The sequence below is a fragment of the Panulirus ornatus genome, chromosome 33 (assembly GCF_036320965.1).
Source record: "Panulirus ornatus isolate Po-2019 chromosome 33, ASM3632096v1, whole genome shotgun sequence".
In the NCBI taxonomy this organism is placed as follows: Eukaryota; Metazoa; Arthropoda; class Malacostraca; order Decapoda; family Palinuridae; genus Panulirus; species Panulirus ornatus.
In genome coordinates this window covers 20,144,000-20,167,585 of record NC_092256.1, presented here as the reverse complement: position 1 = coordinate 20,167,585, position 23,586 = coordinate 20,144,000, and the positions used below count along the sequence as shown (strand labels likewise).

The following is a 23,586-nucleotide window of genomic DNA, read 5'->3' as shown; positions in this document are numbered from 1 at the left end:
AAACTTACAGTTGAGGGAACACGGAAGAAGAATATCAAATGAGGTAGGAATATAGAAAGTCCATCAATAAATACACTAAGTTGGGCTAAGCGAGACCGTTATTGTCCGGATGTGAAGTTGAGGTCAGGTTGGACTCGTCCGATTCTCTCTGACCTAAGTAATCGAGGACCGGTTGGTCAGTGTCGCGTTCCTCCTGTCCAGAAATGGCGGACTCAGTAGGTCAGTGACGTGTCCCATTTGTCTCCTAAAATGGCATTAGGCCATCAAAGAACTGTATGCTGGTGATCATGTTTGTCGGGATGTTGATGACAGGTGTGTATGTGTATGGCTTCTAATATCTGTTGTCTTCTCCGATCACCGCAATTAACTATGAATTTGGTGTTATTCAATATTCACTCCCTCATTATATATATATATATATATATATATATATATATATATATATATATATATATATATATATATATATATGCTATCTGGACTAAGAAAATGTTTTATATGTGTTCTACCGTGTCACATGTAAATTGACCAATGACAAATGGTTCTCTTGCTGGTGCCTCGAAGTAGATTTTATTTTATTTCCCCAGCAGGATTTCACGCCTATCACTTACGTCCTGGTAATCCCTCTCAACGTTATGGCCTATCAAGTATTTCTCTATCAGATATCTGAGCTGAAAAGAAGGTATACACAGTCTGATTCATCGTCCCTATGTCATTCATGTTATAATTACTCACATCATCTTTGCTTTTTGGCAAGTGGATTCTGTTACTCCTCTTTGTAAATAATGTGCTTTTTTGTTTGTACTCAGTTTCTCATCTTTCGTTTAATGAACACATCTTACATACGCCAAAGACTGTCTTCCTTGGCCACCTTTATCGCTGTTTCTTTTAAAGCTGCTGTGACTAAGCTCTGGGGAACGAGGCTGGGATTAGCTCATGACTTAGAGAACAAAACAGCAGTATATATACATATATATATATATATATATATATATATATATATATATATATATATATATATATATATATGTATCATCTGATGATCATCAGAATGTTATGAGATACACGATCGTCTGTTCTCATACGGTCCAACAGCGTCGTAATGGGAACAATGGCTGCCATTAGGAATAAATAAGTAAAACTTGCAGTTTTAAAGCCACCAGAACCAATTCTTGTTTGAGGAAAGTTTAATACAGTTGCGAAAAATCGAGTACGCTCGGGGCAAGAGTAGAGCAATTGAATTTAGATACATTTCAAGGGAATTCTGAGTGGATTTTTTTTGTTTTATTGTGTAAAAATAGTCCATTTTTTTTTCAGGATTCCAGTTTTTTTTTTCATTACGTTTACAACAAAAGATACGTATAAATATGTTAGATGTGTCTCATGATTTCGCATCTTTAATATAGTACAAGTTTCTGATTAGTTTTTAGTTTCAAATAAGAGTAAGGTTAGTTACAGATGTCTTTAAGACATGTCCCATAATTTCTTTCAAGAGAGAATCCTCAAAGTACGTGATGTATGCTCTTTGAGTAGCAGAACCATGATCAGGATTTACCCCTTGCTGACGCTGACGCTACTTTACACGTATTGGGCGAGGATTCGTGTCTGTCTTGGGCTAAGAAAAGAATAATATAGTTCACATACATAAGATGAATTAAGTAACTTAAGATCGACACGGAAATGTATGGATTAATGTGTTTTTGGACTCGGCCTGCAAGATATTACAATGCAAATGAAATTTCACCTTTAACGAGACTGAATCATTGGAAGTACAGTTTCGTCAAAGAAATTCTCACTTCAAAAGTGTCTACATTGCCCTGCTACTGACGGTGAGACAGCCCTAGGCTGTTGGAACTTTGTTGATAGGTAGATATGTCGTTCGGAGACACTTAAAATGAATTCAATATATGTATTTTACATATAGAATACACATATACTGATAGACGGAAAAAAGTATGGAAGGGAAACATAAAAAAAAACCTGCAATTTTGTGGCGAGTAAAATGAAAGATTATAATATCGAAAACCTTTGGCGGTTTAAGAGGAGGTGCAAGGATGTGGACAGACCACGCCACTGAACGAGGGCACAGAAGGCCATAACTGTTGGTGTCTGTAATATAGTGGAGACTCCTGTAACAGCCAGGGACCCTGCGGCCGTGCACGGGAAGTTTGAGTATATTTAATGGTAAACGTCTTGGAGTGGACGATACCTTTTTCATTTTCCACGTCTTTGTAACCTCCGAGGTCTTATCACGTCATTCGGATGCTCTCAGCTGGACCGAAGGAATACAAAGGAATTCAAATAGTAACAGACCACTGGGTTTCCTGACGAGGGTGTTTGTGATAGTGGAAGAGAACAGCAAACTTATGAATTAGCGTAGTAAGTGTAGAAAGACACACTGATGTTAGATTTCGCTGCGTCCGTAATGTAAGAAACATTATGCCATTAGTATCACAGCCACAGACATGGTCTCGTGCCCGTAGACAAGGCCACAAACTATGATCAATTGATGCATTATCACCGAACAGGCTCTAACACATAGCCTCTTAACAGTGGAAACATCATCGCTAAACAGCGTTCACCAAAATCAACTATTCGAGGCGAAATCATCCAACAGCATTTGGAATATAAACATACACCTGACGGAAACATGATCGCCAAAGAGCCTTGAACATGCAACCTTAAACGAGTGAAGCTTAATTGCAACACAGCGTTCAACACAAATGATTGGTCGCCATATGAGCACCAGGACAACATTCAGAATATAAATTGTCAGTTGAAACATAACCGACATATAATGTTCAATATACAACCTTTGAAATAAGATCGTCAGATAAATTGATAATTAATCATGTCACTTTCTCTCGTCCTGCAAGTCTACAGCTGGCGCAGTCATAAATCATAATCTATATTGTAAACTGGCACACAAGTCCCTTCCCGCAAACCAGTCACAATGTAAGTCTTGATCACCTGAGGTTAGATCAACGAAGTTGGTGAGAGAAGCGTCTTATTGGCCCAACAGATGTGGCAAGTCTGTGTGTGTGTGTGTGTGTGTATGTGTGTGAGGATAGCAGGGTGAGGGGGTGCGAGTGAGGAAGGTTTTGTGTGTGGGGTTGGTGAATGACGTCACGAAATCCCCATTTACTTGTAACTTTAGGGAATATGATGGCGATGGTTTACATTATTAAGGATACTGAGAGTTCTATAACGATAATCGTAGATGCACGTTGATGAGCTTCTCTGAGTCATATCAGATTAGTAACTGGCGGAGTGAAAGGATAGTGGGGTGGGTCAAGGCTGGAAGCAGACGATCGTTCATCAACAATTCCAACAGGCAGAAAAAACTTTGCAATGCTACGATAATTACTCTGGTAACAACCTCATAATGAGCAATTGCTCTCACGTAATACCGACTTATGCCATACTGTATTCTTGAAAGCCGTGTGTAAAATGCTGGACACTAAATGCTTCATGATATAACGAGTCAACCAACATGGAATAACTACCACGTTGGCTCATATCCAGCTACGCCCTTCTAGCCATCAACGTCAGGTGATCTTCGTTGTACATTTGCAATTTTCGTTATAGAATTCTCATCATCCATAATAGTGTGAACATTTGCCATAACACTCCTAACGTTATTCGTACATGTGGATTTCGTGACGTCATTCACCACTCACTTACACACACACACACACCTTACCTCTCTTCGCTTCCTCGTCCCCGCCACCCTCACACACACCACATACAGCGCGACATCTGCTGGGCCACGAGGGCACTTCCCTTACCTGCTGCGTCGATCAAACCTCAAGTGATTTAGGTCTACAGTGTGGCTGGTATCGTACGCTGCCTCAGGCGAGGTGTGTGGAGGGATGGAGTTGACGACGTCGCCCTGTGTGAGTTCGGCCGGACCAGTTATCAACATAACCCAGCAGTTTGACCGTTGGAACTGGGAGTTTCATCGTCACGCGCATACACGCGTCACGGACGTCTTGATTTTCTTTGCTGTAAGTATATCGGACTTTATCGGTGGAATCGCACGTAGTATATCGTTGATTGACATAGCAGAAGGGTTGTATAATCCCTGTTAGCGTGATTACGATAGGCAAGTAAGTAAGGGTAGGAGAAGGGAGTGGGGAAACTACCTTTATTTCTTTACTTCCTCGATTATTTTAGTCCTAAGAATTCCCTCCGTGCACTAAGGAATGTTCCTGTAAACATGAAGCTGGGCGTTGCCAGCCACACTGTAATAAGCATTCGTGACACGGACATAAGCACACACACACACACACACACACACACACACAATCGCAGCCGCATACTACGGGCACACAAGCGTACAAGCCTAGACAAAAACAAGCCAAAAAGAATTTTCCTCCATCATATGATCATGAAACATAAATGAATGAATTTACGACATCCAAGTTGGTTCTACTGGGGCACTGTAAAGACCAGGACGGGACCTGGACCCGCTGTGTCGAGTATATGGTCATACCGACAATGTAGCGTTCGTCTTTGAGACCAACCACCATACCTTAATATCAAAGCGAACGACATGGCTCGACTATATATATATATATATATATATATATATATATATATATATATATATATATATATATATATATTTTTTTTTCTATTATACTTTGTCGCTGTCTCCCGCGTTTGCGAGGTAGCGCAAGGAAACAGACGAAAGAAATGGCCCAACCCCCCCATACACATGTATATACATACGTCCACACACGCAAATATACATACCTACACAGCTTTCCATGGTTTACCCCAGACGCTTCACATGCCTTGATTCAATCCACTGACAGCACGTCAACCCCGGTATACCACATCGCTCCAATTCACTCTATTCCTTGCCCTCCTTTCACCCTCCTGCATGTTCAGGCCCCGATCACACAAAATCTTTTTCACTCCATCTTTCCACCTCCAATTTGGTCTCCCTCTTCTCCTCGTTCCCTCCACCTCCGACACATATATCCTCTTGGTCAATCTTTCCTCACTCATTCTCTCCATGTGCCCATAATGGTTTCAACCTGATGAAGCGTTTTGCTTAAGCAGTGTCCGCATTCAGCTGTTCTGTGTTTCGTTTCAGCTCCAGAATACGTATAATATTAATATCTCTGAGCATAGTCACATTTTCAGTGTCTTTTCTTTTCTCCATTATATCCGCATGCTGCATCGCTCTGCATGTATGTAAATAAATATTCATGTGAGCAATGTATTTTGGATACTAAAAAAAGCACTAGGCTAGTTGGGAGAATTCTTGTATTCTTTTTTCTCTCTGTTCGTGGAATATTCATATATAATCCAAGATTAATAAAATCTAATCAAATTTGAGGGTGTGGTAGAAAGGTCATGAACAGATCATCAGATGTTTATTTCGAACATTTAGATAGTATAGGGAGTTTATATAAGACTAAAAAAAGATAGAGCAAAATTCAAGCGGAATTTACAGGTATCGAAATTTTTTTTCCTCTCTTAAAAACAGGGGGAAGATTTCGTAATACATTTAAAATATATTGAATTTTGAGCGACTGTTATGCGAAACATTAATACTTTGAGGGGATTATGTAAAATGCTACCCTAATCTCCTTAACCAACATACGTTGCTGATTAGTATTTTGGATCTGCCGTCAAAATATCTAAAACAAATTCATCACAGAATATTACATACATATATAAAGGAAAATCGTTGGGCAATAATTTTTTCATACGATCGGTTAAAGAAAACTCTTATCGTATGTACAAACACGAAGAACTGTAATCATAACCTAAATTACTATATTATATCGCTTTCGTTTCATACCAAGACAAAGAGATACTCATCTGCTCGGGCTCCGACACGGCCCATAGCCTCAAGTCTCCTGCGCGAGACCATCTTCCTCAATCGTTTGCTACGTTGGTCTTTCTTCTGCTGGCTTTGTAACCAACTTGTTGAAATCAAAAGACAGAGAGAGGAAGGTAGATATAACCAACTGTAGTTGATTATCACAATTAATAACCATCTCTACAGCTTCAGGTAATGAACGATAAAGGAATAGACGATAAAAGAATAAAGGTAATAATTTGGTAAATTCTTTACATGTCCGGAACAGGTGTGGAACAGGTATTTAAGTAAATGTACTACATAACAATTTACAGCCCGACGTAGCTCTATTTCCTTTTCCCGCTGTACTTGGCATGTTTCACACTTAAGACTGTTACTTTAGACGTAAACACTTTACCTGGATTTATGTCCACCTGCTTCTTTGTATGTGTTCTCTTATAAGTCTTTGTTTTCTCGCCAACGAAACAAATGCTATTGACCCGTAGTTGACCAAGTTCAGAGATATGCTCCTGACGTGGGGTTCAGAGACTTGCTGTTGACGTAGCACTGATCAAGTTCGAAAGTATGCTGTTGACGTGGTGTCGATTAAGTTGAGAGACGTGCTGTTGACGTAGGGTTGATCAGGTTCAAAGACATGGTGTTGACGTGGGGTTGATCAAGTTCAGAGAGACTCCGCCTCTTGAGGGGAGTAATTTTTGCTGAGGTGAAGTTCTAAGCCACTTTCTGGCCGACAAGTGAGGTTAGGAAAGCCCAGTTCTCCCACGGAAATTTGTCGTTACCTTGTTAGTCCCGCGTCAGAAAATGTAAAGTTGTTGAAAAGAAAATGACCTTAAAGACGACACACAATTTTCATGGAGAGAATCAGGTGTGTGGGAGTTGAATATGAAACAAAGCCATAAGGATTAATATATCCGCTTGAGGTTCAAATTTATTGATATATTCCTCAGCTCTTTGTTTTTGTTTCTGATGGTTAGAACATAACTAAGATTCTCTTGTCACAATCCTTGTAATCATTAATAACTGTTTTAGATTTCCACCCCATACCTTATTCATTATTGCTTATCTCTAATACGGTATGTAAAGTAATCGTATGTAGATGATATATTAGTGGTCAGACCAGTGAGCTTGGTTTGATTACGGCTTTGCTGATCAAAACCTAGAACTGTGAAAGCCACAAAGCTTAAAATTATTAAGTAACGGCCAAGATAATTACCGAGCAGAACTGATGTGTGGAACTATCTATTTGTCCTGCAAAGGGAAGGACTTTTGCGCTTGTGTGTGTGATGTATAAGAGCATGGTGAGTTTTATCAAATTCATTCGAACGTTATTCGTCATTGATTCGTATAAGTGCACTGAGTGAACTGGTAAAAGAAGAGAGAGAGAGAGAGAGAGAGAGAGAGAGAGAGAGAGAGAGAGAGAGAGAGAGAGAATCCATAGTGCCACGTTTGTAAAAGATACTTTTGATAATTCGGACTTTGTTGTTATTGTCAGCTGTTATTGTTTGGGCGTCCAGCACGGATTGTTCTAGGATCACTCCCATAAAAATATGAAATCCCTTTAAACTACACCGAACAACAAAAGCCAATGTATTTGATTAATTTTGCATATATATATAAAGTACATTTAGGGTAAAAGACATGGCTTGATGTATTGTATTGCATATCTTGAAGGAAGTGAAGACATGTATGCAATCCATTCTGGAAAAATATGAAAAAGGTGCTATATCTTTAAACAACATGAAATGAAAATGAGAGACTGTTCTTATAGCTCCGAGAAAAGTAATTTCACCTTGAGGAGACCTCCTGGACCAGATTCCTGAAAGTGTGATAAAAGAAGAGACGAGACTACGGGCCAACGGAGCAAGAGATCGTATATACCTCACGCCCTGAGGATTATGGCCCAACACAGGGTGGAAAAAAGGGGCGCGAAGGTGGCGCTATGAAAGGTTGGACCTAATGTGGTGGGGACACTTAAGGAGGAAGAAATTGCTGGCGATAGAGTGACCAGACAACAGACGCAGTAGTGGGAGTGACGAGGTGGAGATGTGACGTGAAGGGAACCTGACGTTTGTAGTGTGGTCGACTTTGTGCCGTGGAGCACCCGATAGTGGGCTTGTTATTGGGGGCAGGTAGGAGAGAGAGAGTGTATTTACAGAGCAAATGAAACTTTTCCCTCGTCTTGTGTTTGCCTTAAAGAATAAGTTTATAGCGTGTCAAAACACACACGCACACTTGAATATACACGTAAGAGAGGAGAGAATGTTCAAGAGACTGGGTCCAACGAGTGTAAATCTCTCTCCCTGTATAGTGCAAATAGGAAATTATACACACAACACAAGCATAGAGCAGGTATTGACTATAACTGGTGATAAAGTACAATAAAGGTACAAAATAATCGTCGTCACGAAGGAACATATTTCTTGTTAAGTATCGAAAAGGAAGGTGTATGTACCTAAAGAGTTTTACTATCCGATGTATAGTTCAAATGTTGCAGATAAAAGATAATCGTTAAGTATTCATCAACTTAAACTTAGGGACTCTAAACTGTATGCTTTAGGAAACGCCGAAATGGGTGGGCATTTCATCGTGTGTGATTTAGACAACTCGTGTGATTAACCAAGATTACATTAATCAATCTTGCTCATTTGATTTTGGGCTGATTAATCCTTGAAATCTAAAAGATCCCGAGGCAAGTGATAATTTTCTATGTCGATTAATCACATTGTTGTTAACCCAGCTCCAGTTTAAGTGAAATATACAAGACATTCACAAAGCTTCAGTGACGGGTTGATGAATATACTGACATGATCTATCTTGATCCTGGGTGAACGATAGTCTCCTACACTCTGTAACCAAGTAACCTTAACGGTACCTGGTTAACTTTAAAAGCTTTCATCCACGGCATCTGGCCTTCTCTTGGTAATCATAGCCGAACCTCCCAAGAGCTGCAAGAATGCGAATAAACACTGAGAAAATGACAAAAATGCAGCACTTGCTTCCTGATATCCTTGAGGCGCACGAAAAATAAACAGCCACTAAAAACAGAACCGATGAGAAATGGCTGGAAATGTAAACAGGAGACTTCGTAATTGATACTTTGTTTACGTCCGAAGAGGGGAAGTGGGTGTTAGCTTTCACAGGTGAGCCTGGGGGAGTTAGTGGCATCTGGTATCTTTTATTCTCGTATTTCCTTTCTCTCGCCTCCTGGCTATCTTTCCCCATCCATTAACTACATAATTACATGCTAACTGCCACCGTTCTGTTGCTATTCCCCCTCAGTCATGTCTGTCTGAGGTGTTTACTTAAGTACTGAATGCAATCATCAGGAATTGCCTCGGTCCCAAGTCGTTACTGTTTCCATGCTTGATGCAGTATCTGATATGAGAGAGGTGTCGCCGGAGTCTGCTTGCTTGAGGTTCCATCGTGTGTGCAAAATCCTCAGCGAGGCTTTATCATCGTCAGGTGACGAAGCACATCACACTTCCTTCACAGACCTTCTTTCGTCAAGTAGATCATCCTGCCCCCTCTTCTGGTGTATTGTAGCCACGGGGCCGTGGGAGCCTTTGTATACAGCGTCCTTCCAGGTGTTGTATAATAATGATATGCAAATTCAAGAACCCCGGCGTCGCGCCTCGGTGAGGGAAGTGCTCTCATTTGCAAGAGACTTAGTACACAAGCCTCATTCGTCCAGCTGTGTAAGGATACCATCCGTATTCGGTAGGGTAAACTGCCGCGGCTATGCGTCCAGGTTAAATGGACTGACCTACCACAGGCTGATGAGATGGCAAAACGAGGAGATTAACGTGTGGGGAGCATCATCTTACCCTCCTAAACCGCGTAAATCTTCCATGAACGGAGTGGAGAAACATGTTCTTCGTCTTTTGTACACCGTACGTCTGATTCCAGGCGGGATTCCAGGTGATGGTAACAATAAACTAGTAAAGAAGACACTAACAAAAAGCCGTAATTTAAACGGGCCCTTAAATGGCAGTATTATCTGGTTTGGGAAGCGAAACCAAAGGAAGATATTCGAGTAAAACTAAAGAGAGATACAAAAGTTAAATCAAAGGAAGAAACATACAATGAAGCCTGCGCACTCACACACACACACACACACACACACACACACACACACAAATGTACATACGCACTCCTCACTCGCATGAGCATATACAGACCCACACACACACACACAAATATATACATATGCAGACCCACACATACATACACACAAAGGAAGAGTATCTGTACATGTTTCCATTCATTTTTCTGTTGTCAGCCTTATTGCTTGTTCTATCTTTATTGTGGAAGGTCGCGGATACTGCCCTGTTTGCACTAATTGTGTCAGGAGAGCAGTTATCTTTCCGTACATCTGGAAAGACACTCTCTCTCTCTGTCTGTGACAAATGTGTGGAAAAGAAAGTGCATTCTAATAAGTAACTGATGCAGTGATAAAAAGATATTATGGCATAAGGGGGCGGGTGGGTATAATTGAAAATGTATTTCATATCGTCTATTCTATTCCTATCCTCGGCGGCTGACTAAAAGTAGACCTTCTCTCAGTGTTCATTTCAGAAAAGAAAGATATCTTTGTGTACTTGGTTGTCTTGCACTATCGTCGAAGTTATTTAGGGGGGCGGCGAGTGTCAACAGTGACGACGTCGTACGCTTCAAGAGTAACTTGAGAGTATTTCTGGCCTGAAACTTCTGTTATCTTACAGGCAGGTAAATGAACCATATGCTGATGGTGGGTAGATAAGGTGCCATCATTTATGCGTACATTTTTCTTCTACTTCGTTGTAGTTCAACCTCATACATATATATATTGGTGACCGACATGACACGAACATGTATACATTACATATATCTTTTGCCAGTGCAAACAAATGATTTTCCTGTCATTTTATTCATCCTCTCTCGGTTGTATACCCCAGAGGAAGGGATGTAAGCTATTTCTAGGCTATGTTGTCTTTAATCTCGCTCCCCCGGGTGAGCACCTCTGAGTGCACTAGCCGTTCACTTTACTGCGGCGCGAATGGAATGTAAGCTGTGGTCATTCTTCTTCTCTGGCCAATCTGTATTCCATCCGTTGCCACTAAACCCGATTTTCTTCGTCGGTAATGACTTCCTCTACTCGTATATTTAACGCATATATAGGATTTTCTGCGGGTAATCTATTTCCATTCTTTTCCGTCGAGATGCTTTTCCTCTAGGTTCCCTATGTCTGTGATTCATTTTTTTTTCCTTTCTTATTTTGACGAATGCCCTCCTCTTGCAGTGAGGTTTTTGCTCTCTATGAGTTAACTGTATGGGTCTTCTGCTTCATTCCCTACGCCTCTTGATAGTCTCGTCATCCACTTACAGGAGTTGATTAAACATTTTTGTGTTGCCTGTTCTCCTATTGATGTAAATGACCCTACTCTACCAGTTGTGTGACCTTAAAGAAGCTGCTTGAAAATGCGTCTGGTTTTCTCTATAACTCCACCCAAGCCTTCGCAGTGCTTTTGTGTTTATTGTTTTACAGCGAGTATGTTCAGTTCCTGAACTTCCTCCGTTTAGCTAAATTCTGAGTGTGTGCCAAGATGAGTAAAGCTGCATCCTCCACATTGAGGAAATGACATATATCTTCGTCTCGTATTGGAACACTGTACTCGTGTGACAAGCAGTTCTGCCAACTCGAGTTCTCAAAGCCGAGTCGGCCACCGACTTAAGTTCGCCCCTCGACGTGGAGCCTAATATCTCACACCCACGTCTTGTAAACACTGTTACGTCACCTCCTGCCGTTACCGCATTCCCTGTATTTAATACTACGTCCGCGCCGGCTGCCAGCCCACTCCCTATGTGCAATATAATCACGCCTTAACCCACGTCTTGAGGCCGCGGTCGATACCCCGCTTTCGAACTGCAATGCCTTCGGCAAACTTACTCCCACGGATGCTATCATCCAGTACTCTACACCTAGCACAGTTATACACGCAACTACAGGTAATACACTCCATGCTTAGTCCTACGCAACCTCCCACGCTTAGTCTGCTGAAAAATCGTGTTTTTAATCAGTTATCATAACCTTGAATACTTCAGTTATATCTAACTGAAAGTAAGCTGTCGACAAAAGATATGCTTTCATTAAGCTAAAAGAGCAAATTACGACATAAAAATTAAGTATAAACATTTCTTGTTTCTTTTCGTTTAGTATGCAGATGAAACAATAACCGGATTATCTTCGTGAATTTCAAATATTAGACATAATACATTCATATTTACAGCAAGTATGAGTTACATCAGAAATGTGAAGTTACGAAGAATTATTACCATATATTTTTCCACCTGATGCAACATGATACATTGAACAAATTTCCCAAGTTTGTGTGTGTGTCTGAGCTTATACGTTTAGCAGTGAAAATGATATACTTGAGGACGTTATAAACGACATTTCTGAGGTCCATTCTTCACCATTACTCTTGAGGGAGCGTCCCAAGATACCACTTCGTAAGGATCTTCGATAAGTGGTAAGGGAGGACCTCGAAATTTAAATTTATAGTCATCCAGAAGACACCGAATCCAATGTTAAATGTACTGAGAGACCTGATAAGACACTTGGTTGACATGGAATGATATATCGACCTTGGCTTTCTGGGGATAGGATCGACTAGGCGTCACCATCACGAGTAAGAGCGCATCATATTCACACGGCCATGTGAAATGCTTCGTAGAATTTACATGTATGACGTTACTCAGTGCGCTACTTCGACGAGGTCTGCATCAGAGAATAAATGGTCGCGTTATCCTTTATCACAGTCATTTATCCCGTTCATTGCATTATTGGCTGAACTGAGATTTGGTCATGAGAAGTGAAAATTATCGTCCCACAGGTTATCAGGACAAACAAAGCCATCACGATTTCAGATCTCTGTATTACGGCCATTTTGGATATGCCTTAAAATATATTCATATTTTCATTTCGCTGAATCACTAACTCGAGAGGAAAAGGTAAACAAGCATAAAGATTAAATCATATTTATATATATGAGAGAGAGTAGCTTCCCTACTTCATTTTCTCCCACTCTCCGCCCATCACAATGACTTAGTAAATTACTCTGCAACCCAAAAGCAAGTTTATCAGATAGTGGGAGTGTGACGCCACAAAGTAACGTACCAGTGATTTTTTGCCAGATTTCACGCATCTATGAGCAGCAGTGAATGCCAGTGTCACCCTCGTCAATCATTTCATTAAAAACGTTGAAAATTAATTCCTTTAAAATTCCAATGAAGAAATTAGAATAAATTATGCTTAATCTTTGGCCTAGTGTTTTCAGAATGAGGTGATGAATCGGGAGAAGAGAATTATTAAAACATGTGGGTGTATTAGAGCAGATTACGTGTCTGGGAAAATTTTAGATCGGGTGGTCGTAAAGTCAGAGATGACGAACAGTGGTAAAAATGGGGGAAAAAATTACATGCAAAATAGAGCAAGAATGTCTCTTGCTTCAAACAGGGAATGGGCTGGAAGATATCCTGGGAAAAAACGCATGAATGGCCCAGCTTTTGTTGCGCTTTCTATTCACATGCGTGGTTGAAAGTCTGCCTCACATCCTTAACATACTCCTCCAAGGCAAAGTCCTGCCATGCTAATCCTACATCAACATCTATGCAACCATCACATGAACTGTGTATATCATCTTTAGCAGAGGCTACACCTGCCTACGTTGACACATGCTTCAATTAGACAGTTGCACTTCTACTGTTTGGCAGATATCTTGCATTCACTACTTCATGGGCTATTCAGCCGTAGACTCGGTCACCGTTATGTCACACTGCTGAATCAGACCCGAGAGAAAGTTAAGACAGCTTGTCAAATACAATATGTTATCGACTTTAAACAACGGGTCGCTCTCCGTCCGTGCAGCTTCAGACTAAGATGGCGTCTTTGTCAGGACTTTCCGACATCTGTAGCCGACGTATTCTAACCTTAGATTTACGAGACTTGCCAATACAAAGGTTAAGTTATACCAATATGTCCTTATGAAAAATAAATTTGTCTATAATGGTTAGCGTTCCTAACCGTGACGCATTCACTTGCCACCCAGGATCGAGTACATAGGTCCGAATCCTGTTTACGGCATTCGGTCCACGGTCAACCCAACTGTTCCTCCATCCTTAGGGGTTGGTCGATTAAATGGGTACCTGGCTCAGGCTAGGGTATTTATATTTGTATATGGTGTTGATGGGATGACTTGATTACGGCCTCAGCTGCCCGTGCCGTCTCGGCTAACATAAAAAAAAATCATGTCCTGTCTGCCAAATCGAATAGCGTTGCCTAGATACCTTACGCACCGCTGAGGAGTATTGTGTGCTACCCAGGATCACGAGGGGAAATATATCTTCAACTTGCGTAATAGAAACTTTAATATTCCCCAACTTGACTGGTCTTCCAATATTCCTCACAAGGTTCTACATGTTAGCGCCGCTACTTTGAGACATCAAAGGCGTCGAAGTCAACAATACTTGGTAAACGAACGGGAGGAGAAGCTATTGCTGCCAGGCTTTACAAAAGTGGCGGAGGAAAAAAAAAGAATGAATATATATATATATATATATATATATATATATATATATATATATATATATATATATATATATGATATAAATAACCGAACCTGATTGTACAACGCGGAGGTATATGCTGTGTGAGCCTGATGGGAAATGACCGGTGTAGAACCAGTTGCTCACCAACGTTAGACGAGGGGTATTCGAGTACATAGTATTCGAACTGTCATTTCACTATAGGGACGATCATAGCCAAGCGGTAGCGCTCCCGCCCGTTGCACAGGGGTCCCGGGTTCGATCCTGACTACTGAAAGTTTGTTCTATGAAGGTGCGCGTTCATATGCACTTTGTTCGTATATATATATATATATATATATATATATCTAGTTGACATTGGAATCAACATGAATGCTTTTATGACTTCCTCATGGTGTTACCGGACGCTACCTACCAGAGACTACATTGCGAGTGAAAAGTCACTTTTGAAGAGGTATTATTCAAGCACAATGTCGTCAAATAGAACTCCTCACTCTGAAGCAGTCTACATTTCCCTGCTACTGAAAGCAGCGCAATCTCGGGCTGCAGGAGCCTTTAGAAAGGTCCCGGGTAGCACCGGAACTCCTTTATAGAAAGTGAATCTGAGGTAATCATGAATAGATAAAAATAAAGTATTTATCATCTGAATGAGAACATAACCACACGGCACATTTTTAAAGAACAGGAAGTAATGAAATCTAGCACCTACAGCGCCTCCTTCAGATACCGTCGACTACTATCGTCTCCTGCAGATGATTACTTCTTATCGACAGCGTCTGATTGGGTGCTGCATACACAAGAATCTACTTTCCATTCCATTTCTTCAGAAATGATTTCTTTTTCTCCGTTCGTCGAGAACGGAGAAATAGTCGCAACGACTTCGATGGTGTTTTACGCGTCTTGTTCGTTGGTTACGTTGCAGGGAAAGTATCTTTGTATTTTCTACTCTCGTGGTATCTGTTTACAGTCTTCAGATGACTGCCTTTGGTTGCTGGGGACCTGGCTGCAATACTTCGCCCTCGCTACCGTTTGCCGCTTCTTTTTTTTTTATTTCCTCCCCGGGTGCCTTTGATCTTCCAGAGTGGCCTCTGAAAAGAGGAACCGTGTCTGAAGCATCGAGGGAGGCACACTACCTGGGCATTTCTTTATAGTCGGTGCCCTAACTATCCCCGTGGTAAGTAGCGTGTAGGATGTTCAGTCGCTCAAACTGTGTGTCGCTTATGGGTTTACGTGGCAAGAGCTCACTACAACTATGTAAATATAACTAGGGAACTCTGAGGGGTCTCGATGCCCAAGCCAAGGCGTGATGTTGCCCAAGTGATGGCTGGCATGATGCAGAGTCCGTATCTTTCGAGGCGATCTCCGATTCATGATTCGTTAGATAATGAAGAGTTCAACACTATACAGAAGCTCTGTACCATAAATATAGCATAGTAACTTATTGTTGCAGTCTTAATTCACTTCAGTTATTCTTATTCTCCAGATTCTAACAAAACTACACAAGACGGATGATCGGAAAAATCCATTGGGTGCCATGCAACCACGTACTCAACACCTAACGAAATTTAAATCCTTCTTATTCAATCCTAACTTCTTATTACGTCCAAAGGGTTGAACCCCTCTGTTTGCTTACTCTGCGAGGCGGAACAGCTACCTGACTCCTAATCTCTGTCAGAAACAGACTCTTGGCGTAATCAAAGTTTTCAATCCTGTGTAGCCACCGCGCAGTGACCAGAATCTAAAAAACGTATGATAATGTACTGAGCAGTATCACGCAGCCTCACCTGCTTTGGTAGTGTTCTCTCTCTGTCTCTCTTTAGTCACCGATTAGGCATATCATCGTTATTACCCACATGGGGATTGGGAGGGTCAGCGACGGCCGTGCAGAGCCACCATTTCCGTGGCTATCAAGTTATACTCCCTTGGCCCAGGTTGACGTCCTTTCTTTCTGCATCTTCCACAGGTAGGGCTGCTGGTTTTCAAACCACAAAGGTTCAGTACATCCTCCTTGTATCTAACACTTGACAGCACGTAACTCTTACAACTCTTTCTTACAAACTTTATATTTTCATACGGTGAGAGTTACGCGCTAGCTCTGCCAAAGGCAGTATCTTGTCGTATCCACTTATAAGCAAATATAAGGACATGATCGTGTATAGATATCCATGATCTCAATTGTCTTTTCTGTGTATTTGTGGTCTCCACTGGTTTGCCCTCTCGGGAGAGAGTTGTCTGCTATCCATCTCGTTAATTCCCTCAACAGAGAGGCGGGCCGACACCTATTCATTTATGTTCGACAGTTTATTTTAAAGGTTGGGTCCTCGTGCGAATTCTTTCCTTGGCGTTTGAAGGGTAATAGTTCCTGAGAGACTTGATACTCGCAAGTGTTTTAGAAAAGTCTTGCCAAAGGAAAATATTGAGTTGAATCAGCTTATGGAAGTGTGGCACTTTCACAGGAAGTATCGTATGTAATTTCTTTGGGTGATGGGATCTAATGGGAATTAAAGTCTGGGAAAATGTATCTCGTTTGCCAGATGTCCACCTGAAGTGTTCTTTTACCCAGGTTTCTCAGAAGACTTGGTTGTAAATCAACGCTCTTAAGATGAATGTTCGTTCGATCAAGGCCTCTAACCTTTTGAATATATACGTTGTTTCCCATTTTCATTTCATTAGAAAACTTTTACGAAGTGGTCTTATTTGGTTTTAACTGAGTTTTATATACAACGTGAGAGTTGCGTTTAGGTAAACATATCTCGTGATCATACCTTAACACCATACAAAAGTTGATGTTCAAGGCTGGGTGCACTTCGAAGTGCATACACCAATACCAGATTTTTTTAACTCCAGGATGGAGTTTAAATCCACACCATAAACCATTCTGATATCCCTATCGTGAAACTTTCTCTCCAGTCTGTGATACAACCAAAGACCGAGGGTTCACGAAGGGGTGAGGGTAAGACGGGGAGGGGCAAAAAGAAAAGAATTCGAAATGCGTAGAAAGTGTTGAGTGGATCGGTGAACACTTCAGTGGTGATGGGCGGGGTGCGGAGAGCTAGCTCATCGGAGGCCACTATTTCAAACCTTGAGATCTCGAAGAGTGTATCCTGCTGATTATATATATATATATATATATATATATATATATATATATATATATATATATATATATATATATATATATATATATATATATTAGTGTATACTCTCGTACAGTATACAGGGATACGAAAAATGGTGTTTTAATCAAGGTATAGAATATTTCTTTTTTTCTGACAAAGTGATTTACGGATAGATACCAAACTGGTGTCTCTGAGGTGATTACATGGACTCGCTATTCTGGGAAGGACTGTTGCGCATGTTGGATCTTTGTTCAAGCAGGTTCTCCTGTTGGCGACGTTGTTATGTTAGCCCTTGTCGAGTAATTGTGTCCTACAAATTCCACCGTTATGTATGTGATGTCGAACATGTTGTTGCTTCTCTTGAACGTAAAGGGGATGATACGACGTTTATATACACATATAAACAACGTAAGGAAAACCTATTAATTGGATACAAAGTATGAGATAATGAACAATCGATATTAATCGAAGTACAGGGTTGTGGCGTTATAAAAAAAAAGTGGTAAGATTTGCACGGTGTTTTCGACGTAAGGCAAAGATTTGGTGTATATATAGTCGGGTGTTATGTATAGAAGGCCTGGCTTTGGTCTTTCAGAAGGTTATGGATCCACAACTACACAATAGGCTTTGGCTATTATCCTCTGGACGTGCAGGAACTGTGGCAAACTAGTTTATTGACTCGTTGATGTGTGAGCCAGTTTGTGTCCTGGGAGTAGAAACTCTGGTGCCATGGTAAGGACGTTGGATTGTAATGAAATGCTTCTTAGAATTAAGAGCTGGGTTATCTGGAGCAAACTGTGTATAAGATACGGTCATTCATGAGACAAAATCAGATTTTAATGTTTAAAGACAAAGGGAGGAATCGTAAAGAATTGTACCTTAGGTAAATGAACTAAAACTGATTTTACAAGGGTTAGAATGGCTAAATCTTTCCGATCAATCATGAAATTATTGATGAATTATTCAATGGTAGAGCAGTTCTTAGCGATGGAAACGTACTGGAATCCTTTAGGGTATTACATAAGGCTGGACTAATTACTCGGCGTTCCAGATATACTGAGCTAATGCTCTCGATCATTCAGGACTGAACAGGAGTAGTTGGAAGCGTTCCAGACACAGTGGTCTGGGCTTTGCTGTGGGTATTGTAGGCTGTGGGAACGGCAGCTAATGGAGAGGGAAGGGAAGCTTGTGTGGCGCGTCCAGGGTCTCTCCTAGATTAGTGGCAGATGCTCCCCTGCTTCTGTTATGCGATTGTGTTGTCCGTTTGCTAAGTGAAGGAAGTCGTGCAGTGAGGAGCTCTCTCTCTCTCTCTCTCTCTCTCTCTCTCTCTCTCTCTCTCTCTCTCTCTCTCTCTAAGTAGTACTGATATTCGCGAAATACAGTTTCGGTGCATAAAACAGCATCAATATTCCCGATTTTCCAGAATCTATACCTCTAGTCTTTGGTGTTTTTCTTAATATAAGATCAAAACGCTTCATTAACAACAACTAATCGGACACCTTCGTCATAATACCAACAACCATAAACCTTCGATACATAACATGCATAGTACTGCGTCTCTGAGTGTATACTGTCCCGGTGGGTCCCCCAGCCCGGGAGGATGTCCCACATCATCCAGTAGCACTGTCATACAAGCTGGGCACCTCTCGCACTATATTGTCTGTCGTACAGAAAAGCCTGGTGAAGGTGCAAGATGTCTCGTTCATATATTTGCACGAATATTTGTGTGGTGTGAGAGCAGTGTGGAGCTGAACATGTTGTGTGGACGTATCTACCTTCCGGTATGGCGTGGTATGGGTAAACTCTATATAATCATGGTGTAAAAGTAGTCCGAACTGAGGCAAATAAAAGGCATTGCCACTCAGCATTCACTATCTCCTACTGAACACTAGTGGGGGAACATCATCATCGCTCCATATAGATTTAGAGACGCTTAGGCGTGCCTTTTATTCTTTATCGAAGCACTCCTCCCAGGCTTCTCTTGTTTACCTACCTGTAACATACCTGCCTCTGTACCAGGACTCCGTTCAGCTTCGTCTCGATGGCTTCTCTTACTCCCCGTCGCGTTCGCTTTGTCCCCACGAAACCTGAATACAACTGATGGGGTAGTCATCGATCTTCTGTACGCAACAGGTCCATCTCCTCACAAAAGTCTGGTCTTTATAGCCTCTTTCTCAGTGGTTTAAAGGACACATGGACTAACAACTATTTAGTCTGCGTTTTAAAGCTGTGAATACTTATTCTTACGGGTGTATTTCCAATATACACTCTTACCGTATCATTGAAAGACCATTAAATTCATGCCTCCTGCAGCTTATTCAGAAAGTAATAACCCGTTACGATCAAACACTGACTAGTAAAAGATAAACACGAGAGTTTAGGTATCATCCATACATCATCATGTACACTGATAATAACGCCTACATATTGTACACTGGAATATGCTTTACGTACAATTCAGAGTAATCGTTAGGATTATCACTTTCTTGCATACGGCGACGGAGTTTCTTTCCTTCCCCCTTATTACATGAGGTAAATCAATAATCAAGGTAAACAGCGGAGTGGTTTTGGATTACCTAATTCAGATGATTTGTATAAACTTTATAGTTTTTGAGAGGCGTGTCACATAAACTTTGTGCTGGAAAAATACCACCGATTTCCATTATAAACAGGGGCAGAGGAATATTTCACCTTTAGGATATTCGTTCTCAAAAATTGAACAAATCTATAAGCGTTTTAGAAAGAAACGAACAAACAAGCAAAAATAAGATTTGAATTCACGAACAAAATGTAAACATGACTTCACTTACCGTTATTGAGTCTGTTGATTTACTTTTCAAAAACAACTCATCTAGATAATGATTTTCATACCAATATGCAAAGTTTCCATGATGTATGTAAATAGACTGTGTTTACCACTCGCTGTGTCAATAGATGTTTTGAATATCGAAATTATTACAAGCCCAGCCGAACGTAATTAGTCTGGTCTTATGTTCGGGCAGATGATACACAAAAGGGGCTGCTTTGCTAATCACTGTATCTATAGTCATTCTTTTCCTCATCAGGCTATTATGGCGTATTGATAAGCTTAGGTAATGTAAAAGTGGGGATGTATTACTCTGATACCTGTTTAATTGGTCATTAAAAGCAGCTGGTTGAGTGTGAGAGACATGCAGTAGAGGATAACCACCAACAGGAGAATGTGAATTCACAGACATATTTTGGCCCAAGTGTACCAAATGCCGTTACCTCACGCTCTTCATTTTATATAATAGTAAACCAGAATTGATCGCTAAACTAAATGGGGATCACTTGGTTTACGAATTGGAGCAATGCGCTCAAACCTAGTCTTACCTGAGGGAGTTCAGGCAAGATGATATCATTCTGAATTGAGGATAGGAGAGAAAGAATTCAGTTTTCGGTCAATGATTTATCCAATTTAGATTTTGCATGAGGTAGTACGCTCACCCTGATCAGCATTGGTCATGTGTAATAGGCTCTAGCATACCCAGGTACCTGCGTACGTAAGAAGACCAGATCTAATGGTTATCACCACTAACATCAGGAAGAGACTGAGTCTCTTAGTAATTTCCTCATACCACACTGGATTAACTGTAGTTCAGTACCTATCAAATTGATGATGATCCTCGATTAATGAATCTTTCAATGCAGTATTGATATATGTGAACGAAGCGGTCGGTTTCGTCACGAGTTCCTGACCATGACGCACTCGCGGGTGGCCAAGGGTCGAGTGCATAGGTTCGAATCCTGGTTACGGCATTCGGTCCATAGTCAGTCCAGCTGTTTATCTACCTCTAGGGTTTGATCGATGAAAAAGTCTTCAGGATTATGCTCTCACCATCTAAAGTATCCTCTGAATCGCACAGTGGTGGTTACAGAACGTGTAGTGCCATAAATATACACCCCATAAATGCCTAAAATATGATGGACTTTACTTAGGCATTAAACGTTTCTTGGAAATATCACAAACATCATTTCTCTGAACCAGGGGCTCGGAGGCCTTGCCTTGTAAATATCTCATAATCTTCTTTTTTAATGATTCCTTCTGATTAAAGGACGCTAATTACCGCCCCTTTGAATCTTCTGAAAGGTCACCTGGTTTCCCTGAAGCTGAGTGGGACGCCAAAGCCTAATTTATCACTGGTGGCTTTTTCGTGCTCGTTAATTTCATCTAATGGAGCGAGGAGACTGATGGATGCTAGGAGGCGTAAAAGTTAAATGGAGACGTTACGGAAAAATTTCCTGACGCTTCGGTAGATTTTAACATCATATTTGACTTCAATTAACTGTTTCAATATCTTGTACTCGCCAAATACACATGTCTTAGTCGTAGGATAAGAGTAAAGACAGGTTCGAATCGTGGATCATGGTCCAGCTATGATGGGAAGTGAGTAGACTTTCTTTATATATATATATATATATATATATATATATATATATATATATATATATATATATATATATATATATATATACATATATATATATATATATATATATATATATATATATATATATATATATATATATATATATATATATGAAATTATTTGTGGGACTTGCATTTCATGTTATGTTGAGGACAATTTATTATGGGTAGTATGAAAGAAACTGATTCATTGATTTAATCCAGATCTAGGTGGATAGTCATCTCTGAGATGCTTCGCCAAGTGGTTCTTATTGTATGGAACTGAATCAACAGGTGGTTCACCCGGATCAGACCTGTTGCACAAAGTGCTTAACCACAGAGTTTATTTCATTCATGGGTTACTTTAATTGAATAGTAACAAACCAGAGAGTCTCTTCACCAAGCGGCTCACGCAACATATAATTCCACCTCCAAGTGTTTCTTTGAAAGGGAGTCTGCTTTTAACAAGTGGTTCGGTCTGACCAGAAGCTGCTTCGTGTAGTTGTTTACTATATCTACAGCTACCTTACCATGGGGTTCATTCAACTCGCAGCAGCTTACCCACCAAATGATTCACTGAACTTTGAGTTGCTGGGTATATAGATGCGAAACATTTGATCCGAATCGTATCAAGGCTATCATACTCGACGGTAGTATTGTCGTGCTTCAATGTCTCGCCCGTCGTGCTCAAGAGCAAAATGAATTTAGAATCGCCGCACATATATATGTATTCTCCTTTCGACAGTATTTTTTTTTTTCTCCATAGAGGAAACGTTGGAGGCGAGTAAAACTGTTTAACGGTGTACTGCGCACTGAAGAGGACCAGATGTTGGGTCCTTGAACAACAGGTGGTGTTTGTGAAGGATATCGTATGCCACCTATTGTCAATGATGATTTGCGGAATGGATGTCGGCCGCTTTTTTTTTTTTTTTTCTTTTCTTTGGTAAACCTCATGAGTTTGACAACTTGACCATGTCGAGTTCGAGAACATAACCCCTTGGGTATGAAACCTTAACCTCTTGTGAGTACGATGACTTAACTTTCCAAGTACGATGACTTTAATCACTGAGGACAAGAGATAAGAAGTCATCTTGCTTATCGTACTGAAAGTCTCGAGAAAAAAAATATTTGAAGTAAATGATGGCCTAAAATACCGCTTTCAATGGCAGAAAAAAAAAGAACATAATCATAGCAGAGGAATATTCTATGGACTGGGAGATTTGTATGTGATGATAAAGTTAGTGTGCGCTCTCAAAACATGTTCAGAATTAGACTGAGCAAAGCCCCCGTGGAAATGTTTGAAAGCTTTTGAAACTCCGTCTCGGTCACCGAATCATGAAGAGCTACGGGCTTCTAACAAGCATAATGTAGTTAATAAAGAAGTTGTGTTTCTTTGACATCTTGGCAAAATAAGAATTACTTAGTGTACATGCATGGACGTTTCAGAGACGTTGAATATAAATCATTCATTCAGCTGTACATACGATATGTCTAGTAAGATAAATGAACTTATAAGTAATCATTGCTTTCTGTATCCTCTCTATCAACAACTTCGTCAGATTACATGTTATAACTTTATTTATTTGCTTTTCACTTCCTCCTTACCTTTCAAAATA

General features: G+C 40.5%; 1 protein-coding gene across 4 annotated transcripts in view; it reads left to right on the top strand.

The window, feature by feature from the left end:
* Nucleotides 1-23,586, top strand: part of LOC139759554 (glycine receptor subunit alpha-2-like) — a 269,976-nt gene that overhangs the window by 54,820 nt on the left and 191,570 nt on the right. Inside the window, exon 1 of one of the 4 annotated variants that reach the window (XM_071681822.1) lies at nucleotides 3,784-4,007. The exons of the other annotated variants lie outside the window; for them this stretch is intronic. The gene's annotated coding sequence lies outside the window, so the exon portion shown is untranslated. Of the gene's footprint in view, nucleotides 1-3,783; nucleotides 4,008-23,586 lie in introns of those variants that run through there. 4 annotated transcript variants of the gene reach the window in all.